Genomic DNA, 17,638 nt, shown 5'->3' on the forward strand with positions numbered 1-17,638 from the left:
CACAAAGATGGATCACCCCCCACTTTTTGATGTTCTTGCCCGATTCATCATTGGGGAAAACTGCTCTGTTAATCACGCTCGATTAATTCATTTGGAGCGCTTTGACGACTGCACTCGATTCACCTTGGTGGTGCGTTGCAAAGACACTTGCAGGGAAGAAAATGGGACATGATAGAGTATGTTGTTGTAGTGATATTATACAAGTTATAGAAGAATAATTTGAAGGTAATTGTAATACATGAAACATGTAATAAAGAATCAGTTTGACAGTCTCATCCTGAAGAAAAACTCAATAGTGTTTTCATTCGTGCATGGCTCTTTGATACAGATATGTGTTCCATCAACACAACCAATTACACAGGAAAATCATGTAATAAATATATTAACTTAGCAGATTCTTTTATTCCATGCAATTTACGTTGGGTAAAATATAGTTAAGTAAACATCTGCTGAGTGTAGCTACAAATGCCACACAGTAAGGTGCCTAAATAAGTAAAATCAAGATGAAAAAGGCCAGGTAAGCTAGCACTTTGAAGTGCTGTAGACAACAGTAAAAGCAATCAACAAAATGTACAATAAAATGCAGATGTAACAGTCTTTTACCACTAAAGAACCCCAAATCAAAACTGTATAAATAAGCACATTAGGTATAGTTATTTGCGGAAGAAAGGAGACCTTAAGAAATGTTTCTTTAAATGGTGAGGAACTCTGCATGAAGTTGGGCAGCTTTTTGCAGAAGTGAGACTATTATCAGTAATTCTTGCTTAAAACAAGGCATGTTAGATTGCCCTACTTGCGAATCTGTGGAATTCTTCTTTGATGGTGGTAACTTATTTCCACCTTAAGCAATCAACCTATGTGTGCAGACATTGCTTCAAAGTTAAAAGCACTTTCCAGATCACCCTACATACCATTACTTTGCTGATATGTGAAGCATCTCAAATACTGTAGAGCAGTGATTCTCAGTCTAGGTCCTGGGAACCCATCAAGGCCGCAGGTTTTGGTTCCAACCAACTTTCTACTTTTAATTGGACTGCTAGCTTAATTAAGTGATCTGTTATTACCCAGTTTCTTTGTTTTGGAGTCAATTTAAAAATTACAAAACTAAGTTTGTTAAATTTTATTAAAATGTACTAAGCAGGTATATGGGAAATTAATTTTTGTTTTTTTCCAGGTTTCCTGGTTATTTAATCCATTATTTACTAATAAGTGGGTCTGACGCTAAAGTAGTTGCAGCCTTTCATCATTAAATGTTGTTTTCCCAGGTATCTGCTCTGCTTCTTTTTTAATTGTCATTATTAGGATACAGCAAAAGTAGCAAACTACTCAGACAAAGGTCAAAATAATAGAATTAAAAATTTAGGCTTTTAAAGATATTGAATAAAATATAAATCTAAATATTTTATAAATGTGAAAATCATACTATTGTGCTTTTCTGAATGTAGAATAATTATTATCACTGATTATGAATCTGGTTGGAACAAAAGCCTACAGCTGCAGAGGGTCCCCAGGACTGAGTTTGAGAACTCCTGTTGTAGAGAAAACTCACATTAACAAAAAAAATGACAATGTACAGAATTTGGTTCAGTGTGAGCTCAAAGCTACAACTTGTTACATTGGAGGTGTCATGTTTTAAAAAGTTTTCAGATATATTTATAGTTTTTGATATATTTTTGTTCATGCAGGCACTTCTCTGGACATTTTAGAATGTCTCCTCATTGTCTGATCTTTCTCTGGACAGTATTTGGCAAATAATTTGACCTTCTATGTTGATTCATGAAGGCCCAAGACATTTTCAACATCTTGTTGGCTTTTCATGCATTTCAAAAAGTTTCAGCTGAGATAAGCACTTCAGACAAGACATTTCAACATTTTTATTATGAGATTCTCTGCTCATTAATTATATTTGGCTTCCAATTGAGAAACTGGCTTTGAACAAAAAACCTGCTGCCATCGTGGCCTGCCAGGGCCAAACTTGTAGGAACCCTGCTGTTGAATATCATATGGTATGCACATGTAACTACCAGTAACACAGGAGCAGGCAGCTCATTAAAAGAGTTATAGTAAAATAGAATGATGTTGGAAGTGCACGCTGGCGGCTGTGTGTAAAAAATGGAAAACGAGACATCCGTTTTATTTTTCTCATTATTACTCATTAATACTTTTGGCTCATTGTGAATTTTCTCCATTTTAATATGCACAGCAAAGTTAATGAAACACTTTAGTTACCCACCTCAAGAAAACTGGATGGTGACCTTCATGATAGTACAAGGTAGGAAGGTTGATGATATACTTGGTACAAGTGTAAACTGCTCAATTCAGGTTCTGCTACAGAATCTCAGTTTGGTTCAAGTCAGGAACTTAACTAGGCCACTTTAAAGGTTAAATGTTGCTTCTTCTGAGCCATTCATTTGTAAACTTGCTTTTGTGTTTTACTGTATATCATTGCCCTGCTGTGTAACAAAATTATGTTTCAGTTTCAAGTGATAGATATACAACTCTATATCTTTCTTAACAATATACTTGTAAAGTGCAGAGTTCATGATTCCTTCGATAATAGCAATTCTTTCAGGTGTTGAGGCAGCAAAGCATCCCCACACCATCAAACTATGACGCCGATATTATACTTGCATATGATAGTTTCTGTCCAACATGGTGGGCCTTAAGTTGTCCACAGAGATCTACTTTTGACATATCTGTCCATAGAACATTATTCCATAAAGGCTTTGAGATCACCCATATGTTTCTTTGCAAATGTGACTTCAGTGCCGATTTTACTCCTGGATGGCAGACGTTTCTGCCTAGCTGCTCCCTGATAAAATCCATTATTACTCAGTCTCTTTCTTTTTTTCTTATACTGTATGTACACTGACCTTAGATGAGGGTAGAGAGGAATGCAGCTCTTTGGATGTTCTTCTGGGATCCTTAGTGTAATTTTTACAGGAGTCACTGCTAGGCCCTTGATGTGATTTTGGCAGGCCCGCATATCCTGAGAAGACTACTACTGTTTCAAATATTCTCCATTGGTTTGTAAAGCCTCTCACTTTGGTCTTACGGAGTCCCATAGCTTTAAAAGGATTTATAGGTAAATTTAAACAATTTCCATTATCTCTCCTGGGATTTCTTTTGATCAAGGTATAGTGTTCTTCTAGAAATCTTGTGATGATTGCTTTACTGTCACTGTAGATTTAACAGGGCTGGCTACAATCAGGTCTGGCTGTGCTCAGGCAGCTACGGTAAGTCTAATTATCAATTAACTTTGGTCAGCTGATTGAGTGAATATGAAAGGGGACAATTACCTTTTCACATGGGCAATACGGATGTTGTATAACTTTCTGACATATTAAGTATCAAAAAAAACTGAAAAAAAGAAATACAAGGCACAGCATTGAGTCTATTTGTAACACTGTTAAGAGTTAATTTCTATCACAATTGTAAGATTTTTTTTTATTTTTATAATTGCAAAACATGCATTAAAATGACTGGCAAATACAAATTGTCTCTGACTGAGTGCGAGTGTGGGTATATGCACAAACGGACCCTGTGACAGACTAAAGCCTTTCCTGCATTCTGTCTAGTACGGCGGTGTTAAATTTGATTAAGAAAAAATAGTATGTTATATAATAGTTGAAATTAAATTGAACACACATGCTACTGTATTAGCCTATTTACAGTAATTCAATTAAAACACTGTTTTTCAAACAAAGAATTTATGTAGCCTGTCTCCAGAATAATGTAGATAATATATTTTTAAGGACTGACAGAGGAATTAAGTCAATCAGTCATTCATAGACAGTAATCTTTACAGGCTTTAACAGGTGGAAGCAAACCAACTGCATTATAGAGTATACCTACTTAACTGTGTAGTTGCAGTGGCACAGGGATCCAGTTACTGTCTGCCGAGACCTTATAAATTAGCTTCTTCTCAACTTCTGGTGTCACCTCCCCTCACTTTAATAAAAAGGTTGTACTTTAACTCATAATATTTCAATATCTAAAAATTAACATTCAATCCAACACTCACTATACATTATTTTATTTATCCCTAAGCAAACGAATATATGAATCTGAGAATTACACTATCATAAAATGAATTTCCCCACATTCCAACAAGAAAATCCACATCAAATATTTCACCCAACATCACTGACATGACCTGGAGACACTATAACGAAGACTGACTGGACTATGCATTTTAATAAAAAAAAAGGACAGTAGTATAATGGTAGTGTGACTGCCTCACAGATCCAGGTTCCTCACTTCAAATCCTGAACTTTGATATCTTTATAGAGTTTACATTTCCCCCCACATATCTCTTTTCTAGTTATTCTCATTTTCCTCTCAAATCCCAAAGACGTGTATGGTAGATTAATTGCCGATTCTAAATAGGTGCTGTATGACTGTGTACATGAGTGGGCCTTGTAATGGACTGGCACAATTTCGATGACTGGCTCCAGATTTGCCCACAATGATGCTGGGATAAGCTTTAGCCTCCACAACCCTGAATTGGGTTAAAATATTTGACAATGTAATGGTATAAATCATTAATATTTTTGGCTATTTGAATGTACATAAATACAACTACATTGACCCAGTGGTGTAGTTGTTTAGAACATCATTTTGCTGTAAAGATCCACACAGACATCACCACTTCCGAAACCTCCCTCTGTATATTTAGGTCAAAGCAGATTTGGCTCAGATCTGGAGATCATTGTGTCTTGTTGTGAGTATTGTCTTGTTGGGATTTATTGGGTTTTTCATCTTTTTCTGCTCTGTCTCTATCTGTGGTTACTGCAGTGGTCCCCAACCTTTTTAAGCCACAGATCCCTGACCTTAGCCTTGGTAAAAGGCAAGATATATTTATGAAACGTTGAGAGAAAAAGACAGCCCAGACTGAGATTCCAAGTTGAGGCTTTTATTTAAGTGTAATATATTTGAATTACATGAAATGCTGTGGGGCCTATTTTCCATTGGTATGAGGAAATTAATTTGTTAGTTGTAGACAAAAAAACAACAAAAAAAAAAACCCCAAATGATAAGGCCATTACTAACAGTTATGCTTATCCACTGAATGAAAAAGCCCCGATTTTACTACATTTCTCATTAACTTTTTAAAAACTGGAACTGTAGATCTATGTAACAACCTAACTTTATGCTAACAACATTTTCAGTCAGTGCAATTAAAGTGAAGTGCATTTCACAATGCCTCAAAAAGGCAAAACAGTTTCAGTCACATTACTTTATCAGTCAGTGTGATGGCTGTGCTTGAATGCTGTCTACAAGTGCTTTGTATTTTGGCTCAAAGCTACAAACAGCTAATCTGAGGGAGTCGGTGAGGTGTCTGTCAGTAAGACAGCTCCTGTACAGTGGAACCTTTGGTCACGAATGTTTCAGAACACGCACAAATCGGGTTACGACCAAAAAGTTTGCCAAACTTTTGCATCTGTTCACGACCACACACTCGGGTGACGAACAAGCCAGTTTCCCTCCTGGTTCGTACTCGCCGATGATTTCCGCACGTGTTCAGTCTCTCCTTGTGCATTCGCTGTGAACTCTTTGTGCTCTATTTCGTTTCCCTTTCCGATTCTTGCCAGCCGGTGATTTATGCACGTGTTCAGTCTCTCCCTATACAGTATAGGGTGGTCCAGATCTAATTATGCAATTTCATTACGCTATAACTTATGAAGATTATTACATAGAAAATCACCCGAAAAATCCCGGACCATCGAGAAGTGTGCGAACTGACGACATGAAGAATCGTCTTTGCGCCATCCCCGCATAAACCAAAGTCATCCAGACGATCTGGTTGCTACAGCTGCCACGTCCTCTTCATAAATAGAAGCGCGGGGCGGCTAAAGGGAGGAAAAAGAAAAGAAAGACGGAGGTTGCGGAGTGAGGAAGTAAGCAGGAAGCGGTGTGGAAAGAACCGGTGTGAGTGATTGAGCGAGCGCGTGCTCGCAGGCAGGCAACTGAACAGTGAGCCCAAGCAGGGGTGTTTGGCCAGAAGGAAGAAGGAAGGACAGCTGCAGATAGAGTGGCTCCCCTGTTGCGAAGCCTGGATAGGGTGAAGCAGGGGGGTCAACAGTTAAAGAATGCACAGGGCTTGTTTTTAAAGAGACTGCTTCCAGCATTGTTTTAACCTCGTTGTATTTAATGAAGACTTTTTTCTATTGGATTTTAACCTCCACTTCACTTTTGTTTTTATGAGATTATTTATTTATTGAACGATTCTGAAAGCACTGCACTTTATTTAATTTGGACTTTGTTTTTGATTATTGTTTTGTTGATTTTAATAAAAGCACTTGGCACTTTTTGCACCATCCCCTTGCTCCACTGTAGTGCCTCACTGTTGTGCTCATCGGTAACATTACTCACGGTGACAGGTTTAAGGGCTCCCGGAAGCGAGATGGGAGCATGCAGCGAACCCGCATTGTCACAGACTTTACCTCAAAACTGTAATCTCCTCTCCACCCAGTTCCTCCTCACTTCCTTCATGCCAGAACTAGACTCATGCAAGGTTAGTTTTCTTGGTTGTTTATGGTTAGTTTTTGTATAAATTACGGATTTTTCAAATGTTCTTTTTTTTCCCTGCGCTTAAAACTCATTAAAAAAAAGTGTTTACAGCGAGCAGTTCGTAAGGCTGTAGCGTGAACTCTTGCAATGTTAGGTATCTCAGTTCAAGGTTTTCTCAGTGTTATTCAATGTTTTTTACATTTAGTTTACTATTACACTGTGTATTCTATGGTATAATTAACTATTTTTGTGCTTAAAAATCTTTAAAAAAAAAAAAAAAATTACATACAGTTCGTACAGTCCGGAACGGATTAATTGTATTTACATACAATCCTATGGGGGAAATTACTTCGGGTCACGACCAAATCGGGTTGCGACCAGGGTTTTGGAATGAATTACGGTCGTGACCCGAGGTTCCACAGTACTTTGAGTTGATTATTTTCATTTGTGAAAATGCAATTTCACACAGGTAAGTGGAATCAAAGTAGGCACTCACTCTTAGTGCACATGCATTGAGGAGAGGAAAAACTCTGCTGACAAGTTCCCAAAAGTCACTGCCCCATGATCTGGCTTTTAGCTCCATGTCATTTTGCAAATCAAGCATCTCAAAGTCAACTCCACTTGGCAAGGCAAATACTTGCTGGAAATCGGCTGCTACCTGTTCTATATCAATAGGCAGGAAATAGTTTGAGACGAATGCAGCAATATCTTCCATGGCCTCTAACTCAATAAAAACTCATGTCACTTTGTCCAGGTGGGCACTATATTGCTCAGGATGAAAATCATCCTTGGCTTTGATGCCTTATGACATTTTTTCCCAGATTGGTGTGTCAGTCTCCCTTTCATTAGTTGTGTGAACCAAAATCCAAGCTCTGCCTTGAATGCTTTCACTGCACTTATGACGTGGGACAGGTGTAGGTCTTTTCCGTGGATCCTATTGTTGAGTGCATTCAATTTTGCAGTTAAGTCTGTCAGAAACTCAATGTCCAGTAGCCATGCATCATCTGACAGTTCCTTGTGCTCCTTGTTCTTTGTCAACAAAAAAGCTTTTATCTCTGGCAGAAAATCACTAGAGAACTTTGTTGTGACTCAATCACTGAATGTCATGCATAAAAGTCACCATAAGCAGCAACGACTTCACCCAATAACATCTTCAATAAGAGGCACTGGAGCACTTTGCTTGTTTAGAGTTTACCACACAAGTGTCCATACATGCCAAAATTCCACAACCTTCCCAGGCTTAGACCTGCTGATGAATCACACAATGATAATTCACAAAGTCAGGGTCTTTGTGGCACAGGACTATAAAACCAGAATGTATATTGTGCATTGCCAGAGCTCCACCGGTAGTAATTGCCACAAGTTTTTGAACACGGTGTAAATATCCTCACCCCTCATTTTCTCCTTTAAGTGCCAAAGAGTGAGAAAGTCTCCTTTGTAGTAGAATACTGGAAAGCCATTCTGACAAATACAACAAACTGAGCCATAAATAAATAAATAAATAAATCATTACATTTATATAGCGCTTTTCTCAGTACTCAAAGCGCTATCCACACAGGGGAGGAACCGGGAAGTGAACCCACAATCTTCCACAGTCTCCTTACTGCAAAGCAGCAGCACTACCACTGCGCCATGTCCATTACATCCAGGAATTCATCGAACTATAGTGAAGAAAATTCACAGAGTATCAAGTCTTTCAACACTTGTTGATCCACGTCCTCTGACAGTAATCCTCAACCATCCTTATCACGGTTGCAGGACCAAGTGAGCTTTATGTTTAAAGTGGCTGAAAACGGTCTCTACTGTAATGTCAAATGCTTCTTTCAATAAATCGTCATCTGTAAAAGGCTTAAGTTTAGCCAAAAAGTGACTTATTTGAAATGTTGCTTCAATAGCAGCTTTACCTTGAGAAACAGGTTTTGTGAAAGTGATTGCTGGGCCTTTAACTCTGATTTCAGCTTGTTGACTTTCTGAGCATGGATCACGCTCTTTGGTGGGTACCTGTCTTTGAATTTCTCGTGGTTGCTATTGTGGTGCCATTCCAGATTTCCTCTTTTAGATAGTGCTTGCTTTTGGTGGCACAACATACATACACACTTGTCTCTCACCATGGTAAAAAGAAACTCTTCTTCCCATTCTGAATGGAAATAATGTATTTTCTCCTTCTTCCATGGAACCTCCGCCATTTTATCTGGATTTCCATACTGTGACTTGTTTAACTTTGGACTGCCTTTTAGACAGCTTGTTTTTGCCTATTTTTGCACCTGTGAGTATTTTGCTTATATTTTTATTAAATCAATCTTCAATTTCTAAATATCATTTATTCATCCTACTGTTACATCTACTGTCTACACCTAGGTTGGTCATCCCCCCTCTTGTAGGGCTTTTGCTATATTTTGGGACATTTTTAATTATTTTGCCAGCTCTACTTTTTTTGGGGTCTACAAGGCCAAAACCTGCAGATAGCAGTGAGGAGTAAGCTAGACTAGGTAAATGTCATCTTGGCTAGCTAGTAATGGTACTGTTCTGCTTTGTGGCTATATTTTGGAGGTCTCACACCTATTCTGCTCTTTTTGGGGTGCCATCTCGCAAAACAACACTGGAGACCGACAAAGTGGTATACTACTTAAGTAGTTAAGACCAATGACAGCATGTGCTTACAGTAGGTGTGGATAAAGACTGGAATAAATAAAGTGAATTCAATAAAAAACGCCTGCATTATAAAATACAAACTGCAATATTACTTACTATCCTATGTGCACAATATGATTTTCATTAAAACAGTTAGTGGTATTATGTTTGCTATTAAGTTATGACACTTTTTAGACAGCACTTGGACTTGCACAACGTATTACCACCTAGTAAACAGAGCATTGTCTTTGGCGACTGAGGCAGTGGATATGAATGTGGTTTCCAGTAACATCCTCCCCCCAAGCAACCTGATACTTCAACCCCTGAGATTCTCCAACTGAAGCCAGGAGCAATACCACCGAGATTTCAGCCTACTACAACACTTAACACATATTGTCTTCTCGAAGTGTGTCTCTAGGGAAACTGAAGGTGCAATTAATTTTAACTAAGTTAAAAGCCATTCTGAAGAAACATTTTTATTGGTTATGAATGTAGTGAGAAGTCAAGCAAAATGACACCTTTTATTCATAATGGCTAACACGGTACAACTCCCTAGTTCTGAAGAAACACAATTTGTTAAATATGAGATTGCTTTATTGGCACTCAGCAAAGTCACATTCCCCTTCTACATCAATGACAATTTTCAAGTCTTTCACTTAATTGTTGGCTAAATCACATACAACTCCCTGGTCTTCATTTATAAGAAGATTTTGTCTGGCACAAATTCTTGTTTCTGCAATATTAAGTGAAAATAATACTGTACAACAACTGCAAAGTATCATGTGGGTCCCATGAAACAAGGACCATGCAATCTAACTTAGTTCAAATGTGCAAAATGCCTCACAGTTATGACCTCTGAAAATGTGGAGTATAAAGTTAAAATTATGTTTTTTTACATTTTTCTTCTGTGATATAATAAATAGCGGCACGGTGGCGCAGTGGGTAGCGCTGCTGCCTCGCACTTAGGAGACCTGGGTTTGCTTCCTGGGTCCTCCCTGCGTGGAGTTTGCATGTTCTCCCCCGTGTCTGCGTGGGTTTCCTCCAGGTACTACAGTTTCCTCCCACAGTCCAAAGACATGCAGGTTAGGTGGATTGGCGATTCTAGATTGTCCCTAGTGTGTTGTGGCACGCGGCTGGGGGTGGTGCCCAGCCAGGACGCCCAGGAGGACAGGAGGAGGGCTCATTCCTCCTCCGGACCACGAGGGGGCGGCCGCCCTGGTTCCTTTGAGGGCCACGGGTGCAGGGCTTGGAAGCCCAACCCTGTAGGGGCCCGTGGTCTCCGCCAGGGGGCGCCCCCATGCCTGAAGGACCCGGAACCCCAACACTTCCGCCACACCAGGAAGTACTGGGGGGAAGAAGTTTGGGAACACCCAGAGGGCTTCCGGGAACACAGCCGGCACTTCCGCCACACAAGGGAGTGTCTAGGGAGTGTCGGGGATCACCTGGAGCCCATCTGGGCACTTATAAAAGGGGCCGCCTCCCTGCAGAGAAGGACTGGAGTCGGGTGAGGAGTGGACAAGGTTGCGAGGCAGGAGAGAGGAGGCGGCCTGACGAGCAGGCAGAGACTGAGTGAGAGCCTGGACTTTGGGGAGATTGGTGCTTTGGCACTGGGTTGGTGCACTTGGACATTGTATATTATGTACAATAAACGTGTGGTGGACTTAAACATGGTGTCCGTCTGTCTGTGTCCGGGCAGCTTATCACAGTGGCGTAGTCGGCAGGATGGTCTGCCTGGTTCAAGGCAGGAACCTGTAGAGAAAAAATGTTCTGTGAGCAGCCTGGCGCAGCAGCGGAACCCCCACACGCGCCGCGGGAGCGACGCATGCACAACTCCGCGGGAGCGATTCTCCCCTGGGACTGTCAGTAGTCCGCAAAACGGCTCTTACCCCTGGGTGCGGAGGAGCACCAATGGGCGTGGCTGGAGTGCAGCAGACTCCGACCGACGTGCTGTCGGAAACGGCGGCCAGGACGGTATCGCTGAAGGAAAGGCCAGTATGCAGCGGATACGGCTGGATGACGGGAGCCGGGAGGTGAGTGCCCTGCATAACAACGGTCTGCCCTGCGGGGTAGGACTTCCCTCTTTTGTTACCGGCAGGGTATGCCCGGATCCGCGTCTGTGGCAGAGGCGTGCCGGACCACGGGCCGTCGGCAGCGCGGAGGCGGCAGTCGGGAGAGCTGCAAAAAGTATGAAGCTGCAACTCCAAGAGCCAGAATGGCGCCGCACCAGGGGCAGTAGAGCCAAAATGGCGGCGGACCAGGAGTCCCTCCTCATAACAGGCACGGGATTGGACAGTGTGTCCTGTCCTCTCGCCAGCGATTGGTCGGAGGCGAGAGCAGGGAATGTCTGTCCCGTGCTTCCAAGTAACCCGAGTGGGCTGCAGGAAAGAGCCCACGGAGAGCAGTCGGCGAGTGGCGCTGCCTGGAAGGTAAGCACACCGCCGACTGTCTCTTCCTCTTTGGCAGCGATACTGCAGGAGCTGCAGAGCGAGATCCAGCTCGTGCTGTCGCTGCCGGCCGAGCGATGTGCCCTCCGGGCGGAGACGCTGGACTCAGGAGGGATGGCAGTGGCGTCGGATCGAGAGCCGCAGGCAGGAGGGGATCGGCGCGCTGCAGGAACTCCTGGACGGAGAGGCACAGCGGGGAAGGTAAGGGAGACCGACCCCGTGAAGCTCCGGACGCCTGCGGGGCTGGGTCTGCCCTCTTACAATGGGCAGATCCGAACTGACGCGGCGTCCCACAGTAAATGGAGGAAGCGGCTTGAGGAAGCCAGTTCCTCCGATAAGGGAGAATGTGCAGCTGGGTGCGTGCATTCTTCAAAGAGCCTTAAAGAGCAGCCAGCAGCTGTAGCTGACAATAAGGAAGGCTCACTGCTGGCTGTACTTTCATCCATGTCTGCGGCTCTACAGGCGCTGGCGATTGATCAGTGTTCTGTGGAGTCGCATCCACAAATGCTAGGTGCCCTCCGTGCTGGGGAGCAGGTGCTGGAGGGGAAGCCAGTCGCGTCAGAGGAGGCGCTGGAAGAGCGGACGAAACGGCGCGGCGAGCAAACCTTCGGCCGGAGAGATACGGCGGGACCGGTAAGTTTCATCGATCCCGTACAGCATGTTGGAGGTCCCACCGACAGGATCTGTGAACCCCGTGATCAGAGTCCAAAAGGGGGATCTCCTACAGGAGATGTGGCGGTGAGTGCTGCGTGCTTGGTGAGGGGAGAATCAGTGAGGGGACTAGCAGGACGTGGGCTGTTAAGTGCCCTGGGTCCTAGCGCCCTCCCTCCTAAGCCTGCCGCAGCCTTGAGGCGAGTTAAAAGGACGCAGACGCGACAGGGTCTCTTTTTACGCTATAAGGAGACTCAGTCCGTCACCGCGTCCAAGAGTAAAAGGGGGAGCCGAGGGAAGAATGCCGGTTTCTCCGATAAGGGCAAACGTGAGGCAGGATGCTCACGTTTTGAGAAGGGCCACCCTCTGCGGTTGCAGAGGGTAAACCCACGGAAGGCTGAGGAGACGGGCACGCGTGCGCTCCCATCCGGTGTCCCACCATGAGGGGCAAGGGTGCCACGAAAGGGGGGCCGAGCTGGCAAGCACCGGGGTGCCGGTCAAAAGGGGGAGCGTTGCCCGTATAGACGTCAGAGAGACGCCGAGTGGCGGCGTCAGGGCAGCGTCTCCGCCCCTTGTTCTGTCTTCTTTTTTATAGGACCGGGCCCTGGGACGAAGTGTGTCGGCTTCCCGCCGAGGAAAACCTGCCCTCACGGGATTGGCCGCTGGGCCCAGGGGTCTCAGCTTGCGGTGGGGTACTGTGGCACGCGGCTGGGGGTGGTGCCCAGCCGGGACGCCCAGGAGGACAGGAGGAGGGCTCATTCCTTCTCCGGACCACGAGGGGGCGGGCTTGGAAGCCCAACCCTGTAGGGGCCCGTGGTCTCCGCCAGGGGGCGCCCCCATGCCTGAAGGACCCGGAACCCCAACACTTCCTCCACACCAGGAAGTACTGGGGGGAAGAAGTTTGGGAACACCCAGAGGGCTTCCGGGAACACAGCCGGCACTTCCGCCACACAAGGGAGTGTCTAGGGAGTGTCGGGGATCACCTGGAGCCCATCCGGGCACTTATAAAAGGGGCCGCCTCCCTGCAGAGAAGGACTGGAGTCGGGTGAGGAGTGGACAAGGTTGCGAGGCAGGAGAGAGGAGGCGGCCTGACGAGCAGGCAGAGACTGAGTGAGAGCCTGGACTTTGGGGAGATTGGTGCTTTGGCACTGGGTTGGTGCACTTGGACATTGTATATTATGTACAATAAACGTGTGGTGGACTTAAACATGGTGTCCGTCTGTCTGTGTCCAGGCAGCTTATCACAGTGTGCTTGGTGTGTGTGTTCCCTGCGGTGGGCTGGCGCCCTGCCCGGGGTTTGTTTCCTGCCTTGCGCCCTGTGTTGGCTGGGATTGGCTCCAGCAGACCCCCGTGACCCTGTAGTTAGGATATAGTGGGTTGGATAATGGATGGATGGATGGATATAATAAATAACAAATACTGAATAGTGCCACATTGAAAAACACAGTCATGCATTTAAATTTCTCTATTGCAATTCTGTGTACAGAAATTGGGTAACATCAATATTGTATATAGGCGACAATTTCAAATGAACAGGTTTTTACACTGCACAAGGCCACTCAACTAATGAAAAACAAATCGCAAGTTCTAAGCAGCTAGAGTTAACCTGAACAACAGTTCTGGCTCTTTCCATTTTAACATCATAACCAGCAGTAGGTGCAAAGCTGGAACCAGCCCTAAATGGGATTAATCTCATTGACTGCTGGTCAATAAAACTGCCATATATCTATCCCAAAGTTTTTTTTCTCCAATATATTGCATGGCATGCTATCCATCCATTCATTTTCTTAACCTGCCTATCCATGGCAGAGGCAAGCTAGAACCTATCCAAGTAATCACTGGACACAAGGCAGCTGTTGGTCAGAGCACATCTTGGCTGGCCTTTGGGTAATCTTGTATCTTGAGTATAATTTCACTTATTTTGACTATTACAGTATCTGTTATTATTCTGAATTGTTCCAGTTATTTATAGGTGTTTATATAGTTCATTAGAATATGGAACATTAGAAATCATATACCTTTCTCAACAAAAATGCATGAATAATAAGCATTAAAGAAAAAAAAAACAAACTTTGTTGTAACTGCTATTTTACATTATTATTTTGTAATTTTTCCTTTTTTTCTGTTTGTTTATGGTTGTTTAATAATTTGTAGAACCGCAATGATTGGCCCTGAAGAATGGACAGTTTGTCTCAAAACACATAGGCTACACTACCTTGTGGTTGAAATACAGGATGTCTGACCACCATAGTATAACTTCACATGAAATATGGGTTGCTGTTCTAGGTCAGGCCTTTCTAGCAGGCCAGGGGTGGTGGAACAGTCTGAGCAAAATTAACAGCAAAGGCCCCAGCACCACTTCACTAAGTAAGTGCTTGTTTCTAGACTTTTTACTGTGAGAACTAGGGTTTCTCTGAGCTGTGTTGAGTTAATCCAGTCACAATTATGGCATAAAGTGTGTGTGTTTCTGTTTGTTTTTTTTTTTATTATTATTAAAGCCAGCTTCCCATGCAGTGGCTTACACGCTGAGTGGACAGCTTTGTGTTTCTCTGCTTCAAACTTTCTTTCATTTTAGGTCAACTGTACAAGATATAAAACTTACTTTCTTGCGAGACTGCCAGACCATTTACTGAATGTAATTTATTTACTATTTAATCACTGAAAAAGACAGCAACTTGCAAGTATATTTAGCATACTGTTTCTGTTCTGTCCAAATAAATGTCTTGCCTCTATCTTTTATCTGTACTACTTACAAGTATGAATTTCTAAATTTAATCAGCTTCACATTGCTAAAGGAACAATTGTTGGATGTCAAAGTGAGTGTAAGTGGGTTACTTTCAGTACTGATGTCTTGTCTTGCGTTATAGTGCCAGAGCATTTCCTTTGCAGGTATTCATGCAAGAAACTAATTCCACTGTGTTTTACATAGCGAAGAAACAACTACTTTGCCTGGGTTTCTACTGAAATACTCTCACACTCAGGAAAATTTTGGACATTTGGGGGAAGGTTCGTCTGCAGCTGCTGTCATAACTAATATACTCAAAAACCGTACAGAACAATGTAGCATGCCGGCACGCAATGTGGTGGCAGGGAGTAGGGGGCAAGGATAATTAGATGATTAAAGGATAATCAAAGTTATTTCTTCACAATCACTGTAAAAGTTAATTTGCTACACAAATTGTGCTCTAAAGTGAAGCAATTCATATAAACTTTAAAAATATCATGTCTGTTTCCAATGTGGCTGAAGAACATCAGGGTCCATAAGTGGGGCTGGGTGATAAAACAATAAAGATAATTATTGCGAAATAACTTTTTCTTAATAGAAATACAAGACATGGTCGATACATCAATAGCACTCATTCCATTCAGGTTTCAGCTTAAGAAAACATGCCTTACATGTTTATGAGGCACTCTTGTGATAATGAATGAAAACTAGATTCTTGTAACTATTTTTCTTGAGGTAAGAATACATTTCCTGATTGCTTATCTGTTCCACTGTGTGTGGCGGTATGACAATCCCAACAAGCCCCAGCTCCAAGCTATATCTGCTTGTAATTCTCTATTTGTTTAAGTTGTGTTATCCTACAGCTTGAAATAACAAACAAATGCACACTCACATCATATGATTATTTTTTCATAAACCATGCTTACATTAAATCCATTACATTCTGTGTTGTTATTTCAAACTCAAATTTAGCACTCAATTACCGATTACTATTTTACGAAAAATAAAATGTTTAGAATGTGAATTTCCATCCATACATTACTGAAACTAATAATTCAGGTCACTGTCACGTGGTCTGGGCCTTTCCCTATACCAGTAGATGCAAGTCAGTAGCTAACCCTGGACAGAGACATGGAAGATTTCGCAGCACTAATCCTAATTTAGAAACATATAAAGGAAATTTGAGTTTGTGTTTCCGGAAATAACCATCTATCTGCTGAAGCCATGTATTGTGTGGACATTCCCTTGGCCTGGTCCAGCTGCTTGGGTCCTTAATAATGAGGATCCTGCAAGATGGATCACCTTCAAGGAAGCACACCACATGGCCATAGTGGCGTAACTGATGCTCCCCTATAATGAAGGTAATGTGCCTCATTTGGGTCTTCATAAGCAACTGCTCGTTCAACACAAAGTCAAACCAGCAGTACCGAAGGATTCTCCAAAGAGCCTTTTACTCAGGTCACTGGATTGCGTCCATGTTTCACAACTATATAGCAAAACAGAAAACAACAGGACTCTAAAGATTTGGACCTTAGTCCTTTTGCAAAGATATTGGGGGTGCCACACACTCTTTTCCAGTGACCTCATAAGCCCCCATGCTCTCCCAATCTGTCTACGGAATTTATAGGAAGAGTCACCAGAGAGGTGAATTTTGCTGCTGAGGGAAGTAAACCTCGAAGTGGTCAACACTCTCTCCGCAAACAGACACACTGTTGATGGCTATGCCCAAGAGGTCATTAAAGGCTTGGATGTTGTTTTTTATCCAGGACACTCACCTGCCCAGACACAAAGACTCCTCACTCAGTCTCTCAAGAGCCCCGATCAGAGCCTCCATTGACACCATGAAGATCACAGCATCATCGGCAAAGTCACGATCAGTGAATCGTCCTTCACCAACAGATGCCCCATAGCTGCTTGATCCCACAACCATGCCCAACACCCAGGCCATGCAAGCACTGAAACAGGGTAAGAGCAAGAACACACCCTGACAAACCCCAAAATCAACTGGGAAGAACACAGAGGTTCTGCCTCCACGCTGCACAGCACTCACTGTACCAGTGTACAAGCTATCTATGACATTCAGCAACTTCAGGGGATCCTGTGAAGTCTCAGGATGTCCCTCAGGGCTGCTCGATTAACTGAGTCGAACGACTTGCAAAAATCAACAAAGGCTGAAAACTCTGCTGATATTCACGTCTCCGCTTGATGAGAACCATCAAGTGCCAGGATGCAGTCAATGATAAGACTTATTAGATGTAAAACCAGCCTGTTCCGGTGTCTTATAAGAGAGCATCCTATTAAGGATGACCATAGCAAGGACCTTACCCGGCACTGAGAGCAGTGTTATTGCCCTGTAGCTGCCACAATCCAGGCATTCACCCTTCCCTTTCCAGATAGGGACAACAAGTCCCGTTTTCCAGTCAGCTGGGATGACATCCATCACCCAAATGGAAGCAAAGATTGCTTGCAATGCCAGGAGGACTGCCTTACCACCAGCCTGGATAGTTCACCCCGGATACCACTGATCCTTGTAGCCTTCCCTACCCTCAGCTGGTTAATCAACTGTGCAATCTCAGTAAGATTGGGTGGTTCACAGATAATTGGAGGATCAGCCTCAAGAACAGTGGACCCAGAGATATCCAACATCCTAGCCAAAAGATCAGCTGTAAACAAC

The 17,638-nt window shown here is 43.2% G+C and overlaps 1 protein-coding gene across 1 annotated transcript in view; it reads right to left on the reverse strand.

Annotated features, from left to right (window-relative positions):
- Window positions 1-17,638, reverse strand: part of LOC114659708 (ATP-binding cassette sub-family D member 2-like) — a 135,263-nt gene that overhangs the window by 63,046 nt on the left and 54,579 nt on the right. The window lies entirely within an intron of this gene.

Source organism: Erpetoichthys calabaricus, chromosome 1, assembly GCF_900747795.2.
Source record: "Erpetoichthys calabaricus chromosome 1, fErpCal1.3, whole genome shotgun sequence".
Taxonomy (NCBI): Eukaryota; Metazoa; Chordata; class Cladistia; order Polypteriformes; family Polypteridae; genus Erpetoichthys; species Erpetoichthys calabaricus.